Consider the following 16,661-nt stretch of genomic DNA (forward strand, 5'->3'; position numbering starts at 1 on the left):
GGGCCCACGTGTTTTCCGGGTGGGGCCCACGTGATTTCCGGGTGGGGCCCACGTGATTTCCGGGTGGGGCCCACGTGATTTCCGGGTGGGCCCCACGTGATTTCCGGGTGGGGCCCACGTGATTTCCGGGTGGGGCCCACGTGATTTCCGGGTGGGGCCCACGTGATTTCCGGGTGGGGCCCACGTGATTTCGGGTGGGGCCCCGGGTGGGGCCCACGTGATTTCCCCGTGGGGCCCTCGTGATTTCCGGCTGGGGCCCACGTGATTTCCGGGTGGGGCCCACGTGATTTCCGGGTGGGGCCCACGTGATTTCCGGGTGGGGCCCACGTGATTTCCGGGTGGGGCCCACGTGATTTCCCCGTGGGGCCCACGTGATTTCCGGGTGGGGCCCACGTGATTTCCGGGTGGGGCCCACGTGATTTCCGGGTGGGGCCCACGTGATTTCCGGGTGGGGCCCACGTGATTTCCGGGTGGGGCCCACGTGATTTCCCCGTGGGGCCCACGTGATTTCCGGGTGGGGCCCACGTGATTTCCGGGTGGGGCCCACGTGATTTCCGGGTGGGGCCCACGTGATTTCCCCGTGGGGCCCACGTGATTTCCGGGTGGGGCCCACGTGATTTCCCCGTGGGGCCCACGTGATTTCCGGGTGGGGCCCACGTGATTTCCCCTTGGGGCACACGTGATTTCCCCGTGGGGCCCACGTGATTTCCGGGTGGGGCCCACGTGATTTCCGGGTGGGGCCCACGTGATTTCCGGGTGGGGCCCACGTGATTTCCGGGTGGGGCCCACGTGATTTCCGGGTGGGGCCCATGTGATTTCCGGGTGGGGCCACGTGATTTCCCCGTGGGGCCCACGTGATTTCCGGGTGGGCCCACGTGATTTCCGGGTGGGGCCCACGTGATTTCAGGGTGGGGCCCACGTGATTTCCGGGTGGGGCCCACGTGATTTCCGGGTGGAGCCCACGTGATTTCCCCGTGGGGCCCACGTGATTTCCGGGTGGGGCCCACGTGATTTCCGGCTGTGGCCCACGTGATTTCCGGGTGGGGCCCACGTGATTTCCGGGTGGGGCCCACGGGATTTCCGCGTGGGGCCCACGTGATTTCCGGGTGGGTCCCACGGGATTTCCGGGTGGGGCCCACGTGATTTCCGGGTGGGGCCCACGTGATTTCCGGGTGGGGCCCACGTGATTTCCGGGTGGGGCCCACGTGATTTCCGGGTGGGGCCCACGTGATTTCCGGGTGGGGCCCACGTGATTTCCGGGTGGGGCCCACGTGATTTCCGGGTGGGGCCCACGTGATTTCCGGGTGGGGCCCACGTGATTTCCGGGTGGGGCCCACGTGATTTCCGGGTGGGGCCCACGTGATTTCCGGGTGGGGCCCACGTGATTTCCCCGTGGGGCCCACGTGATTTCCGGGTGGGGCCCACGTGATTTCCGGGTGGGGCCCACGTGATTTCCGGGTGGGGCCCACGTGATTTCCAGGTGGGGCCCAGGTGATTTCCCCGTGGGGCCCACGTGATTTCCGGGTGGGGCCCACGTGATTTCCGGGTGGGGCCCACGTGATTTCCGGGTGGGGCCCACGTGATTTCCGGGTGGGGCCCACGTGATTTCCGGGTGGGGCCCACGTGATTTCCGGGTGGGGCCCACGTGATTTCCGGGTGGGGCCCACGTGATTTCCGGGTGGGGCGCACGTGATTTCCGGGTGGGGCCCACGTGATTTCCGGGTGGGGCCCACGTGATTTCCGGGTGGGGCCCACGTGATTTCCGGGTGGGGCCCACGTGATTTCCGGGTGGGGCCCACGTGATTTCTGGGTGGGGCCCAGGTGATTTCCCCGTGGGGCCCACGTGATTTCCGGGTGGGGCCCACGTGATTTCCGGGTGGGCCCCACGTGATTTCCGGGTGGGGCCCACGTGATTTCCGGGTGGGGCCCACGTGATTTCCGGGTGGGGCCCACGTGATTTCCCCGTGGGGCCCACGTGATTTCCGGGTGGGGCCCACGTGATTTCCGGGTGGGGCCCCCGTGATTTCCGGGTGGGGCCCACGGTGATTTCCCCGTGGGGCCCACGTGATTTCCGGGTGGGGCCCACGTGATTTCCCCGTGGGGCCCACGTGATTTCCGGGTGGGGCCCACGTGATTTCCGGGTGGGCCCCACGTGATTTCCGGGTGGGGCCCACGTGATTTCCGGGTGGGGCCCACGTGATTTTCGGGTGGGGCCCACGTGATTTCCGGGTGGGGCCCACGTGATTTCCGGGTGGGGCCCACGTGATTTCCGGGTGGGGCCCACGTGATTTCCGGGTGGGGCCCACGTGATTTCCGGGTGGGGCCCACGTGATTTCCGGGTGGGGCCCACGTGATTTTCGGGTGGGGACCACGTGATTTCCGGGTGGGGCCCACGTGATTTCCCCGTGGGGCCCTCGTGATTTCCGGCTGGGGCCCACGTGATTTCCGGGTGGGGCCCACGTGATTTCCGGGTGGGGCCCACGTGATTTCCGGGTGGGGCCCACGTGATTTCCGGGTGGGGCCCACGTGATTTCCCCGTGGGGCCCACGTGATTTCCGGGTGGGGCCCACGTGATTTCCGGGTGGGGCCCACGTGATTTCCGGGTGGGGCCCACGTGATTTCCGGGTGGGGCCCACGTGATTTCCGGGTGGGGCCCACGTGATTTCCCCGTGGGGCCACGTGATTCCGGGTGGGGCCCACGTGATTTCCGGGTGGGGCCCACGTGATTTCCGGGTGGGGCCCACGTGATTTCCCCGTGGGGCCCACGTGATTTCCGGGTGGGGCCCACGTGATTTCCCCGTGGGGCCCACGTGATTTCCGGGTGGGGCCCACGTGATTTCCCCTTGGGGCACACGTGATTTCCCCGTGGGGCCCACGTGATTTCCGGGTGGGGCCCACGTGATTTCCGGGTGGGGCCCACGTGATTTCCGGGTGGGGCCCACGTGATTTCCGGGTGGGGCCCACGTGATTTCCGGGTGGGGCCCATGTGATTTCCGGGTGGGGCCCACGTGATTTCCCCGTGGGGCCCACGTGATTTCCGGGTGGGCCCCACGTGATTTCCGGGTGGGGCCCACGTGATTTCAGGGTGGGGCCCACGTGATTTCCGGGTGGGGCCCACGTGATTTCCGGGTGGAGCCCACGTGATTTCCCCGTGGGGCCCACGTGATTTCCGGGTGGGGCCCACGTGATTTCCGGCTGTGGCCCACGTGATTTCCGGGTGGGGCCCACGTGATTTCCGGGTGGGGCCCACGTGATTTCCCCGTGGGGCCCACGTGATTTCCGGGTGGGTCCCACGGATTTCCGGGTGGGGCCCACGTGATTTCCGGGTGGGGCCCACGTGATTTCCGGGTGGGGCCCACGTGATTTCCGGGTGGGGCCCACGTGATTTCCGGGTGGGGCCCACGTGATTTCCGGGTGGGGCCCACGTGATTTCCGGGTGGGGCCCACGTGATTTCCGGGTGGGGCCCACGTGGTTTCCGGGTGGGGCCCACGTGATTTCCGGGTGGGGCCCACGTGATTTCCGGGTGGGGCCCACGTGATTTCCGGGTGGGGCCCACGTGATTTCCGGGTGGGGCCCACGTGATTTCCGGGTGGGCCCCACGTGATTTCCCCGTGGGGCCCACGTGATTTCTGGGTGGGGCCCACGTGATTTCCGGGTGGGGCCCACGTGATTTCCGGGTGGGGCCCACGTGATTTCCGGGTGGGGCCCACGTGATTTCCGGGTGGGGCCCACGTGATTCCGGGTGGGGCCCACGTGATTTCCCCGTGGGGCCCACGTGATTTCCGGGTGGGGCCCACGTGATTTCCGGGTGGGGCCCACGTGATTTCCGGGTGGGGCCCACGTGATTTCCGGGTGGGGCCCACGTGATTTCCGGGTGGGGCCCACGTGATTTCCGGGTGGGGCCCACGTGATTTCCGGGTGGGGCCCACGTGATTTCCGGGTGGGGCCCACCGTGGGGCCCACGTGATTTCCGGGTGGGGCCCACGTGATTTCCCCGTGGGGCCCACGTGATTTCCGGGTGGGGCCCACGTGATTTCCGGGTGGGGCCCACGTGATTTCCCCGTGGGGCCCACGTGATTTCCGGGTGGGGCCCACGTGATTTCCCCGTGGGGCCCACGTGATTTCCGGGTGGGCCCCACGTGATTTCCGGGTGGGGCCCACGGTTTTTCCGGGTGGGGCCCACGTGATTTCCGGGTGGGACCCACGTGATTTCCGGGTGGGGCCCACGTGATTTCCGGGTGGGGCCCACGAGATTTCCGGGTGGGGCCCACGTGATTTCCGGGTGGGGCCCACGTGATTTCCGGGTGGGGCCCACGTGATTTCCGGGTGGGGCCCACGTGATTTACGGGTGGGGCCCACGTGATTTCAGGGTGGGGCCCACGTGATTTCGGGTGGGGCCCACGTGATTTCCGGGTGGGCCCCACGTGATTTCCGGGTTGGGCCCACGTGATTTCCGGGTGGGGCCCACGTGATTTCCGGGTGGGGACCACGTGATTTCCGGGTGGGGCCCACGTGATTTCCCCGTGGGGCCCACGTGATTTCCGGGTGGGGCCCACGTGATTTCCGGGTGGGGCCCACGTGATTTCCGGGTGGGGCCCACGTGATTTCCGGGTGGGCCCCACGTGATTTCCGGGTGGGGCCCACGTGATTTCCGGGTGGGGCCCACGTGATTTCCGGGTGGGGCCCACGTGATTTCCGGGTGGGGCCCACGTGATTTCCGGGTGGGGCCCACGTGATTTCCGGGTGGGGCCCACGTGATTTCCGGCTGGGGCCCACGTGATTTCCGGGTGGGGCCCACGTTATTTCGGGTGGGGCCCACGTGATTTCCGTGTGGGGCCCACGTGATTCCGGGTGGGGCCCACGTGATTTCCCCGTGGGGCCCACGTGATTTCCGGGTGGGGCCCACGTGATTTCCGGGTGGGGCCCACGTGATTTCCGGGTGGGGCCCACGTGATTTCCGGGTTGGGCCCACGTGATTTCCGGGTGGGGCCCACGTGATTTCCGGGTGGGGCCCACGTGATTTCCGGGTGGGGCCCACGTGATTTCCGGGTGGGGCCCACGTGATTTCCCGTGGGGCCCACGTGATTTCCGGGTGGGGCCCACGTGATTTCCGGGTGGGGCCCACGTGATTTCCGGGTGGGGCCCACGTGATTTCCGGGTGGGGCCCACGTGATTTCCGGGTGGGGCCCACGTGATTTTCCGTGGGGCCCACGTGATTTCCGGGTGGGGCCCACGTGATTTCCGGGTGGGGCCCACGTGATTTCCGGGTGGGGCCCACGTGATTTCCGGGTGGGGCCCACGTGATTTCCGGGTGGGGCCCACGTGATTTCCGGGTGGGGCCCACGTGATTTCCGGGTGGGGCCCACGTGATTTCCGGGTGGGGCCCACGTGATTTCCGGGTGGGCCCACGTGATTTCCGGGTGGGGCCCACGTGATTTCCGGGTGGGGCCCACGTGATTTCCGGGTGGGGCCCACGTGATTTCCGGGTGGGGCCCACGTGATTTCCGGGTGGGGCCCACGTGATTTCCGGGTGGGCCCACGTGATTTCCGGGTGGGGCCCACGTGATTTCCGGGTGGGGCCCACGTGATTTCCGGGTGGGGCCCACGTGATTTCCGGGTGGGGCCCACGTGATTTCCGGGTGGGGCCCACGTGATTTCCGGGTGGGGCCCACGTGATTTCCGGGTGGGGCCCACGTGATTTCCGGGTGGGGCCCACGTGATTTCCGGGTGGGGCCCACGTGATTTCCCCGTGGGGCCCACGTGATTTCCGGCTGGGGCCCACGTGATTTCCGGGTGGGGCCCACGTGATTTCCGGGTGGGGCCCACGTGATTTCCGGGTGGGGCCCACGTGATTTCCGGGTGGGGCCCACGTGATTTCCGGGTGGGGCCCACGTGATTTCCGGGTGGGGCAAACGTGATTTCCGGGTGGGCCCCACGTGATTTCCGGGTGGGGCCCACGTGATTTCCGGGTGGGGCCCACGTGATTTCCGGGTGGGCCCCACGTGATTTCCGGGTGGGGCCAACGTGATTTCCGGGTGGGGCCCACGTGATTTCCGGGTGGGGCCCACGTGATTTCCGGGTGGGGCCCACGTGATTTCCGGGTGGGGCCCACGTGATTTCCGGGTGGGGCCCACGTGATTTCCGGGTGGGGCCCACGTGATTTCCCCGTGGGGCCCACGTGATTTCCGGCTGGGGCCCACGTGATTTCCGGGTGGGGCCCACGTGATTTCCGGGTGGGGCCCACGTGATTTCCGGGTGGGGCCCACGTGATTTCCGGGTGGGGCCCACGTGATTTCCCCGTGGGGCCCACGTGATTTCCCGTGGGGCCCACGTGATTTCCCCGTGGGGCCCACGTGATTTCCCGTGGGGCCCACGTGATTTCCGGCTGGGGCCCACGTGATTTCCGGGTGGGGCCCACGTGATTTCCGGGTGGGGCCCACGTGATTTCCGGGTGGGGCCCACGTGATTTCCGGGTGGGGCCCACGTGATTTCCCCGTGGGGCCCACGTGATTTCCGGGTGGGGCCCACGTGATTTCCGGGTGGGGCCCACGTGATTTCCGGGTGGGGCCCACGTGATTTCCCCGTGGGGCCCACGTGATTTCCGGGTGGGGCCCACGTGATTTCCCCGTGGGGCCCACGTGATTTCCGGGTGGGGCCCGTGATTTCCGGGTTGGGCCCACGTGATTTCCGGGTGGGGCCCACGTGATTTCCGGGTGGGGCCCACGTGATTTCCGGGTGGGGCCCACGTGATTTCCCCGTGGGGCCCACGTGATTTCCGGGTGGGGCCCACGTGATTTCCGGGTGGGGCCCACGTGATTTCCGGGTGGGCCCACGTGATTTCCGGGTGGGGCCCACGTGTTCTCCGTGGGGCCCACGTGATTTCCGGGTGGGGCCCACGTGATTTCCGGGTGGGGCCCACGTGATTTCCGGGTGGGGCCCACGTGATTTCCGGGTGGGGCCCACGTGATTTCCGGGTGGGGCCCACGTGATTTCCGGGTGGGGCCCACGTGATTTCCGGGTGGGCCCCACGTGATTTCCGGGTGGGGCCCACGTGATTTCCGGGTGGGGCCCACGTGATTTCCGGGTGGGGCCCACGTGATTTCCGGGTGGGCCCCACGTGATTTCCGGGTGGGGCCCACGTGATTTCCGGGTGGGGCCCACGTGATTTCCGGGTGGGGCCCACGTGATTTCCGGGTGGGCCCCACGTGATTTCCGGGTGGGGCCCACGTGATTTCCGGGTGGGGCCCACGTGATTTCCGGGTGGGGCCCACGTGATTTCCGGGTGGGGCCCACGTGATTTCCGGGTGGGGCCCACGTGATTTCCGGGTGGGGCCCACGTGATTTCCGGGTGGGGCCCACGTGATTTCCGGGTGGGGCCCACGTGATTTCCCCGTGGGGCCCACGTGATTTCCGGCTGGGGCCCACGTGATTTCCGGGTGGGGCCCACGTGATTTCCGGGTGGGGCCCACGTGATTTCCGGGTGGGGCCCACGTGATTTCCGGGTGGGGCCCACGTGATTTCCCCGTGGGGCCCACGTGATTTCCGGGTGGGGCCCACGTGATTTCCGGGTGGGGCCCACGTGATTTCCGGGTGGGGCCCACGTGATTTCCGGGTGGGGCCCACGTGATTTCCGGGTGGGGCCCACGTGATTTCCGGGTGGGGCCCACGTGATTTCCGGGTGGGGCCCACGTGATTTCCGGGTGGGGCCCACGTGATTTCCGGGTGGGGCCCACGTGATTTCCGGGTGGGGCCCACGTGATTTCCGGGTGGGGCCCACGTGATTTCCGGGTGGGGCCCACGTGATTTCCGGGTGGGGCCCACGTGATTTCCGGGTGGGGCCCACGTGATTTCCGGGTGGGGCCCACGTGATGGGGCCCACGTGATTTCCCCGTGGGGCCCACGTGATTTCCGGGTGGGGCCCACGTGATTTCCGGGTGGGGCCCACGTGATTTCCGGGTGGGGCCCACGTGATTTCCGGGTGGGGCCCACGTGATTTCCGGGTGGGGCCCACGTGATTTCCGGGTGGGGCCCACGTGATTTCCGGGTGGGGCCCACGTGATTTCCGGGTGGGGCAAACGTGATTTCCGGGTGGGCCCCACGTGATTTCCGGGTGGGGCCCACGTGATTTCCGGGTGGGGCCCACGTGATTTCCGGGTGGGCCCCACGTGATTTCCGGGTGGGGCCCACGTGATTTCCGGGTGGGGCCCACGTGATTTCCGGGTGGGGCCCACGTGATTTCCGGGTGGGGCCCACGTGATTTCCGGGTGGGGCCCACGTGATTTCCGGGTGGGGCCCACGTGATTTCCGGGTGGGGCCCACGTGATTTCCCCGTGGGGCCCACGTGATTTCCGGCTGGGGCCCACGTGATTTCCGGGTGGGGCCCACGTGATTTCCGGGTGGGGCCCACGTGATTTCCGGGTGTGGCCCACGTGATTTCGGGTGGGGCCCACGTGATTTCCGGGTGGGGCCCACGTGATTTCCGGGTGGGGCCCACGTGATTTCCGGGTGGGGCCCACGTGATTTCCGGGTGGGGCCCACGTGTTTTCCGGGTGGGGCCCACGTGATTTCCGGGTGGGGCCCACGTGATTTCCGGGTGGGGCCCACGTGATTTCGGGTGGGCCCCACGTGATTTCCGGGTGGGGCCCACGTGATTTCCGGGTGGGGCCCACGTGATTTCCGGGTGGGGCCCACGTGATTTCCGGGTGGGGCCCACGTGATTTCAGGGTGGGGCCCACGTGATTTCCGGGTGGGGCCCACGTGATTTCCGGGTGGGGCCCACGTGATTTCCGGGTGGGGCCCACGTGATCTCCCCGTGGGGCCCACGTGATTTCCGGGTGGGGCCCACGTGATTTCCGGGTGGGGCCCACGTGATTTCCGGGTGGGGCCCACGTGATCTCCCCGTGGGGCCCACGTGATTTCCGGGTGGGGCCCACGTGATTTCCGGCTGGGGCCCACGTGATTTCCGGGTGGGGCCCACGTGATTTCCGGGTGGGGCCCACGTGATTTCCCCGTGGGGCCCACGTGATTTCCGGGTGGGGCCCACGGGATTTCCGGGTGGGGCCCACGTGATTTCCGGGTGGGGCCCACGTGATTTCCGGGTGGGGCACACGTGATTTCCCCGTGGGGCCCACGTGATTTCCGGGTGGGGCCCACGTGATTTCCGGGTGGGGCCCACGTGATTTCCGGGTGGGGCCCACGTGATTTCCCCGTGGGGCCCACGTGATTTCCGGGTGGGGCCCACGTGATTTCCCCGTGGGGCCCACGTGATTTCCGGGTGGGGACCACGTGATTTCCGGGTGGGGCCCACGTGATTTCCCCGTGGGGCCCACGTGATTTCCGGGTGGGGACCACGTGATTTCCGGGTGGGGCCCACGTGATTTCCCCGTGGGGCCCACGTGATTTCCGGGTGGGGCCCACGTGATTTCCGGGTGGGGCCCACGTGATTTCCGGGTGGGGCCCACGTGATTTCCGGGTGGGGCCCACGTGATTTCCGGGTGGGCCCCACGTGATTTCCGGGTGGGGCCCACGTGATTTCCGGGTGGGGCCCACGTGATTTCCGGGTGGGGCCCACGTGATTTCCGGGTGGGGCCCACGTGATTTCCGGGTGGGGCCCACGTGATTTCCGGGTGGGGCCCACGTGATTTCCGGGTGGGGCCCACGTGATTTCCGGGTGGGGCCCACGTGATTTCCGGGTGGGGCCCACGTGATTTCCGGGTGGGGCCCACGTGATTTCCGGGTGGGGCCCACGTGATTTCCGGGTGGGGCCCACGTGATTTCCGGGTGGGGCCCACGTGATTTCCGGGTTGGGCCCACGTGATTTCCCCGTGGGGCCCACGTGATTTCCGGGTGGGGCCCACGTGGTTCCCCGTGGGGCCCACGTGATTTCCCGTGGGGCCCACGTGATTTCCGGGTGGGGCCCACGTGATTTCCGGGTGGGGCCCACGTGATTTCCGGGTGGGGCCCACGTGATTTCCGGGTGGGCCCCACGTGATTTCCGGGTGGGGCCCACGTGATTTCCGGGTGGGGCCCACGTGATTTCCGGGTGGGGCCCACGTGATTTCCGGGTGGGGCCCACGTGATTTCCGGGTGGGCCCCACGTGATTTCCGGGTGGGGCCCACGTGATTTCCGGGTGGGGCCCACGTGATTTCCGGGTGGGGCCCACGTGATTTCCGGGTGGGGCCCACGTGATTTCCGGGTGGGGCCCACGTGATTTCCGGGTGGGGCCCACGTTATTTCCGGGTGGGGCCCACGTTATTTCCGGGTGGGGCCCACGTGATTTCCCCGTGGGGCCCACGTGATTTCCGGGTGGGGCCCACGTGATTTCCCGTGGGGCCCACGTGATTTCCGGGTGGGGCCCACGTGATTTCCGGGTGGGGCCCACGTGATTTCCGGGTGGGGCCCACGTGATTTCCCCGTGGGGCCCACGTGATTTCCGGGTGGGGCCCACGTGATTTCCCGTGGGGCCCACGTGATTTCCGGGTGGGGCCCACGTGATTTCCGGGTTGGGCCCACGTGATTTCCGGGTGGGGCCCACGTGATTTCCGGGTGGGGCCCACGTGATTTCCGGGTGGGGCCCACGTGATTTCCGGGTGGGGCAAACGTGATTTCCGGGTGGGCCCCACGTGATTTCCGGGTGGGGCCCACGTGATTTCCGGGTGGGGCCCACGTGATTTCCGGGTGGGCCCCACGTGATTTCCGGGTGGGGCCAACGTGATTTCCGGGTGGGGCCCACGTGATTTCCGGGTGGGGCCCACGTGATTTCCGGGTGGGGCCCACGTGATTTCCGGGTGGGGCCCACGTGATTTCGGGTGGGGCCCACGTGATTTCCGGGTGGGGCCCACGTGATTTCCCCGTGGGGCCCACGTGATTTCCGGATGGGGCCCACGTGATTTCCGGGTGGGGCCCACGTGATTTCCGGGTGGGGCCCACGTGATTTCCGGGTGGGGCCCACGTGATTTCCGGGTGGGGCCCACGTGATTTCCCCGTGGGGCCCACGTGATTTCCCCGTGGGGCCCACGTGATTTCCGTGGGGCCCACGTGATTTCCCCGTGGGGCCCACGTGATTTCCGGCTGGGGCCCACGTGATTTCCGGCTGGGGCCCACGTGATTTCGGGTGGGGCCCACGTGATTTCCGGGTGGGGCCCACGTGATTTCCGGGTGGGGCCCACGTGATTTCCGGGTGGGGCCCACGTGATTTCCGGGTGGGGCCCACGTGATTTCCGGGTGGGGCCCACGTGATTTCAGGGTGGGGCCCACGTGATTTCCGGGTGGGGCCCACGTGATTTCCGGGTGGGGCCCACGTGATTTCCGGGTGGGGCCCACGTGATCTCCCGTGGGGCCCACGTGATTTCCGGGTGGGGCCCACGTGATTTCCGGGTGGGGCCCACGTGATTTCCGGGTGGGGCCCACGTGATCTCCCGTGGGGCCCACGTGATTTCCGGGTGGGGCCCACGTGATTTCCGGCTGGGGCCCACGTGATTTCCGGGTGGGGCCCACGTGATTTCCGGGTGGGGCCCACGTGATTTCCCCGTGGGGCCCCGTGATTTCCGGGTGGGGCCCACGGGATTTCCGGGTGGGGCCCACGTGATTCCGGGTGGGGCCCACGTGATTTCCGGTTGGGGCACACGTGATTTCCCCGTGGGGCCCACGTGATTTCCGGGTGGGGCCCACGTGATTCCGGGTGGGGCCCACGTTATTTCCGGGTGGGGCCCACGTGATTTCCCGTGGGGCCCACGTGATTTCCGGGTGGGGCCCACGTGATTTCCCCGTGGGGCCCACGTGATTTCCGGGTGGGGACCACGTGATTTCGGGTGGGGCCCACCTGATTTCCCCGTGGGGCCCACGTGATTTCCGGGTGGGGACCACGTGATTTCCGGGTGGGGCCCACGTGATTTCCGGGTGGGGACCACGTGATTTCCGGGTCGGGCCCACGTGATTTCCCCGTGGGGCCCACGTGATTTCCGGGTGGGGACCACGTGATTTCCGGGTGGGGCCCACGTGATTTCCCCGTGGGGCCCACGTGATTTCCGGGTGGGGCCCACGTGATTTCGGGTGGGGCCCACGTGATTTCCGGGTGGGGCCCACGTGATTTCCGGGTGGGGCCCACGTGATTTCCGGGTGGGGCCCACGTGATTTCCGGGTGGGGCCCACGTGATTTCCCCGTGGGGCCCACGTGATTTCCGGCTGGGGCCCACGTGATTTCCGGGTGGGGCCCACGTGATTTCCGGGTGGGGCCCACGTGATTTCCGGGTGGGGCCCACGTGATTTCCGGGTGGGGCCCACGTGATTTCCCCGTGGGGCCCACGTGATTTCCCGGTGGGGCCCACGTGATTTCCGGGTGGGGCCCACGTGATTTCCCCGTGGGGCCCACGTGATTTCCGGGTGGGGCCCACGTGATTTCCGGGTGGGGCCCACGTGATTTCCCCGTGGGGCCCACGTGATTTCCGGGTGGGGCCCACGGGATTTCCGGGTGGGGCCCACGTGATTTCCGGGTGGGGCCCACGTGATTTCCCGGTGGGGCCCACGTGATTTCCGGGTGGGGCCCACGTGATTTCCGGGTGGGGCCCACGTGATTTCCGGGTGGGGCCCACGTGATTTCCGGGTGGGGCCCACGTGATTTCCCGGTGGGGCCCACGTGATTTCCGGGTGGGGCCCACGTGATTTCCGGGTGGGGCCCACGTGATTTCCGGGTGGGGCCCACGTGATTTCCCCGGGTGGGGCCCACGTGATTTCCGGGTGGGGCCCACGTGATTTCCGGGTGGGGCCCACGTGATTTCCGGGTGGGGCCCACGTGATTTCCCCGTGGGGCCCACGTGATTTCCGGGTGGGGCCCACGTGATTTCCGGGTTGGGGCCCACGTGATTTCCGGGTGGGGCCCACGTGATTTCCGGGTGGGGCCCACGTGATTTCCGGGTGGGGCCCACGTGATTTCCGGGTGGGGCCCACGTGATTTCCGGGTGGGGCCCACGTGATTTCCGGGTGGGGCCCACGTGATTTTCGGGTGGGGCAACGTGATTTCCGGGTGGGCCCCACGTGATTTCCGGGTGGGGCCCACGTGATTTCCGGGTGGGGCCCACGTGATTTCCGGGTGGGCCCCACGTGATTTCCGGGTGGGGCCCACGTGATTTCCGGGTGGGGCCCACGTGATTTCGGGTGGGGCCCACGTGATTTCCGGGTGGGCCCACGTGATTTCCGGGTGGGGCCCACGTGATTTCCGGGTGGGGCCCACGTGAATTCCGGGTGGGGCCCACGTGATTTCCGGGTGGGGCCCACGTGATTTCCCGGGTGGGGCCCACGTGATTTCCGGGTGGGGCCCACGTGATTTCCGGGTGGGGCCCACGTGATTTCCCGGTGGGGCCCACGTGATTTCCGGGTGGGGCCCACGTGATTTCCGGGTGGGGCCCACGTGATTTCCGGGTGGGCCCCACGTGATTTCCGGGTGGGGCCCACGTGATTTCCGGGTGGGGCCCACGTGATTTCCGGGTGGGGCCCACGTGATTTCCGCGGGTGGGGCCCACGTGATTTCCGGGTGGGGCCCACGTGATTTCCGGGTGGGGCCCACGTGATTTCCCGGTGGGGCCCACGTGATTTCCGGGTGGGGCCCACGTGATTTCCGGGTGGGGCCCACGTGATTTCCGGGTGGGGCCCACGTGATTTCCGGGTGGGGCCCACGTGATTTCCGGCGTGGGGCCCACGTGATTTCCGGGTGGGGCCCACGTGATTTCCGGGTGGGGCCCACGTGATTTCCGGGTGGGGCCCACGTGATGATTCCGGGTGGGGCCCACGTGATTTCCGGGTGGGGCCCACGTGATTTCCGGGTGGGGGCCCACGTGATTTCCGGGTGGGGCCCACGTGATTTCCGGGTGGGGCCCACGTGATTTCCGGGTGGGGCCCACGTGATTTCCGGGTGGGGCCCACGTGATTTCCGGGTGGGGCCCACGTGATTTTCGGGTGGGGCCCACGTGATTTCCGGGTGGGGCCCACGTGATTTCCGGTGGGCCCCACGTGATTTCCGGGTGGGGCCCACGTGATTTCCGGGTGGGGCCCACGTGATTTCCGGGTGGGGCCCACGTGATTCCGGGTGGGGCCCACGTGATTTCCCCGTGGGGCCCACGTGATTTCCGTGGGGCCCACGTGATTTCCGGGTGGGGCCCACGTGATTTCGGGTGGGGCCCACGTGATTTCCGGGTGGGGCCCACGTGATTTCCGGGTGGGGCCCACGTGATTTCCGGGTGGGGCCCACGTGATTTCCGGGTGGGGCCCACGTGATTTCCGGGTGGGGCCCACGTGATTTCCGGGTGGGGCCCACGTGATTTCCGGGTGGGGCCCACGTGATTTCCGGGTGGGGCCCACGTGATTTCCGGGTGGGGCCCACGTGATTTCCGTGGGGCCCGTGATTTCCGGGTGGGGCCCACGTGATTTCCGGGTGGGGCCCACGTGATTTCCCGGTGGGGCCCACGTGATTTCCGGGTGGGGCCCACGTGATTTCCCGGGTGGGGGCCCACGTGATTTCCGGGTGGGGCCCACGTGATTTCCGGGTGGGGCCCACGTGATTTCCCCGTGGGGCCCACGTGATTTCCGGGTGGGGCCCACGTGATTTCCGGGTGGGGCCCACGTGATTTCCGGGTGGGGCCCACGTGATTTCCGGGTGGGGCCCACGTGATTTCCGGTGGGGCCCACGTGATTTCCGGGTGGGGCCCACGTGATTTCCGGGTGGGGCCCACGTGATTTCCGTGGGGCCCACGTGATTTCCCCGTGGGGCCCACGTGATTTCCGGGTGGGGCCCACGTGATTTCCGGGTGGGGCCCACGTGATTTCCGGGTGGGGCCCACGTGATTTCCGGGTGGGGCCCACGTGATTTCCGGGTGGGGCCCACGTGATTTTCCGGGTGGGGCCCACGTGATTTCCGGGTGGGGCCCACGTGATTTCCGGTGGGGCCACGTGATTTCCGGGTGGGGCCCACGTGATTTCCGGGTGGGCCCACGTGATTCCGGGTGGGGCCCACGTGATTTCCGGGTGGGGCCCACGTGATTTCCCGGTGGGGCCCACGTGATTTCCGGGTGGGGCCCACGTGATTTCCGGGTGGGGCCCACGTGATTTCCGGGTGGGGCCCACGTGATTTCCGGGTGGGGCCACGTGATTTCCGGGTGGGGCCCACGTGATTTCCCCGTGGGCCCACGTGATTTCCGGGTGGGGCCCACGTGATTTCCGGGTGGGGCCCACGTGATTTCCGGGTGGGGCCCACGTGATTTCCGGGTGGGGCCCACGTGATTTCCCGGTGGGGCCCACGTGATTTCCGGGTGGGGCCCACGTGATTTCCCGGTGGGGCCCACGTGATTTCCGGGTGGGGCCCACGTGATTTCCGGGTGGGGCCCACGTGATTTCCGGGTGGGCCCCACGTGATTTCCGGGTGGGGCCCACGTGATTTCCGGGTGGGGCCCACGTGATTTCCGGGTGGGGCCCACGTGATTTCCGGGTGGGGCCACGTGATTTCCGGGTGGGGCCCACGTGATTTCCGGGTGGGGCCCACGTGATTTCCGGGTGGGGCCCACGTGATTTCCCGGGTGGGGCCCACGTGATTTCCGGGTGGGGCCCACGTGATTTCCGGGTGGGGCCCACGTGATTTCCGGGTGGGGCCCACGTGATTTCCGGGTGGGGCCCACGTGATTTCCGGGTGGGGCCCACGTGATTTCCGGGTGGGGCCCACGTGATTTCCGGGTGGGGCCCACGTGATTTCCGGGTGGGGCCCACGTGATTTCCGGGTGGGGCCCACGTGATTTCCGGGTGGGGCCCACGTGATTTCCGGGTGGGGCCCACGTGATTTCCGGGTGGGGCCCACGTGATTTCCGGGTGGGGCCCACGTGATTTCGGGTGGGGCCCACGTGATTTCCGGGTGGGGCCCACGTGATTTCCGGGTGGGGCCCCGTGATTTCCGGGTGGGGCCCACGTGATTCCGGGTGGGGCCCACGTGATTTCCGGGTGGGGCCCACGTGATTTCGGGTGGGGCCCACGTGATTTCCGGGTGGGGCCCACGTGATTTCCGGGTGGGGCCCACGTGATTTCCGCGTGGGGCCCACGTGATTTCCCCGTGGGGCCCACGTGATTTCCGGGTGGGGCCCACGTGATTTCCGGGTGGGGCCCACGTGATTTCCGGGTGGGGCCCACGTGATTTCCCGGGTGGGGCCCACGTGATTTCCGGGTGGGGCCCACGTGATTTCCGGGTGGGGCCCACGTGATTTCCCCGGGTGGGGCCCACGTGATTTCCGGGTGGGGCCCACGTGATTTCCGGGTGGGGCCCACGTGATTTCCGGGTGGGGCCCACGTGATTTCCGGGTGGGGCCCACGTGATTTCCCCGTGGGGCCCACGTGATTTCCGGGTGGGGCCCACGTGATTCCGGGTGGGGCCCACGTGATTTCCGGGTGGGGCCCACGTGATTTCCGGGTGGGGCCCACGTGATTTCCCGGGTGGGGCCCACGTGATTTCCCGGTGGGGCCCACGTGATTTCCGGGTGGGGCCCACGTGATTTCCGGGTGGGGCCCACGTGATTTCCGGGTGGGGCCCACGTGATTTCCCGGTGGGGCCCACGTGATTTCCGGGTGGGGCCCACGTGATTTCCCGGGTGGGGCCCACGTGATTTCCGGGTGGGGCCCACGTGATTT

Source organism: Ovis canadensis, chromosome 10 (genome assembly GCF_042477335.2).
Source record: "Ovis canadensis isolate MfBH-ARS-UI-01 breed Bighorn chromosome 10, ARS-UI_OviCan_v2, whole genome shotgun sequence".
NCBI lineage: Eukaryota > Metazoa > Chordata > Mammalia > Artiodactyla > Bovidae > Ovis > Ovis canadensis.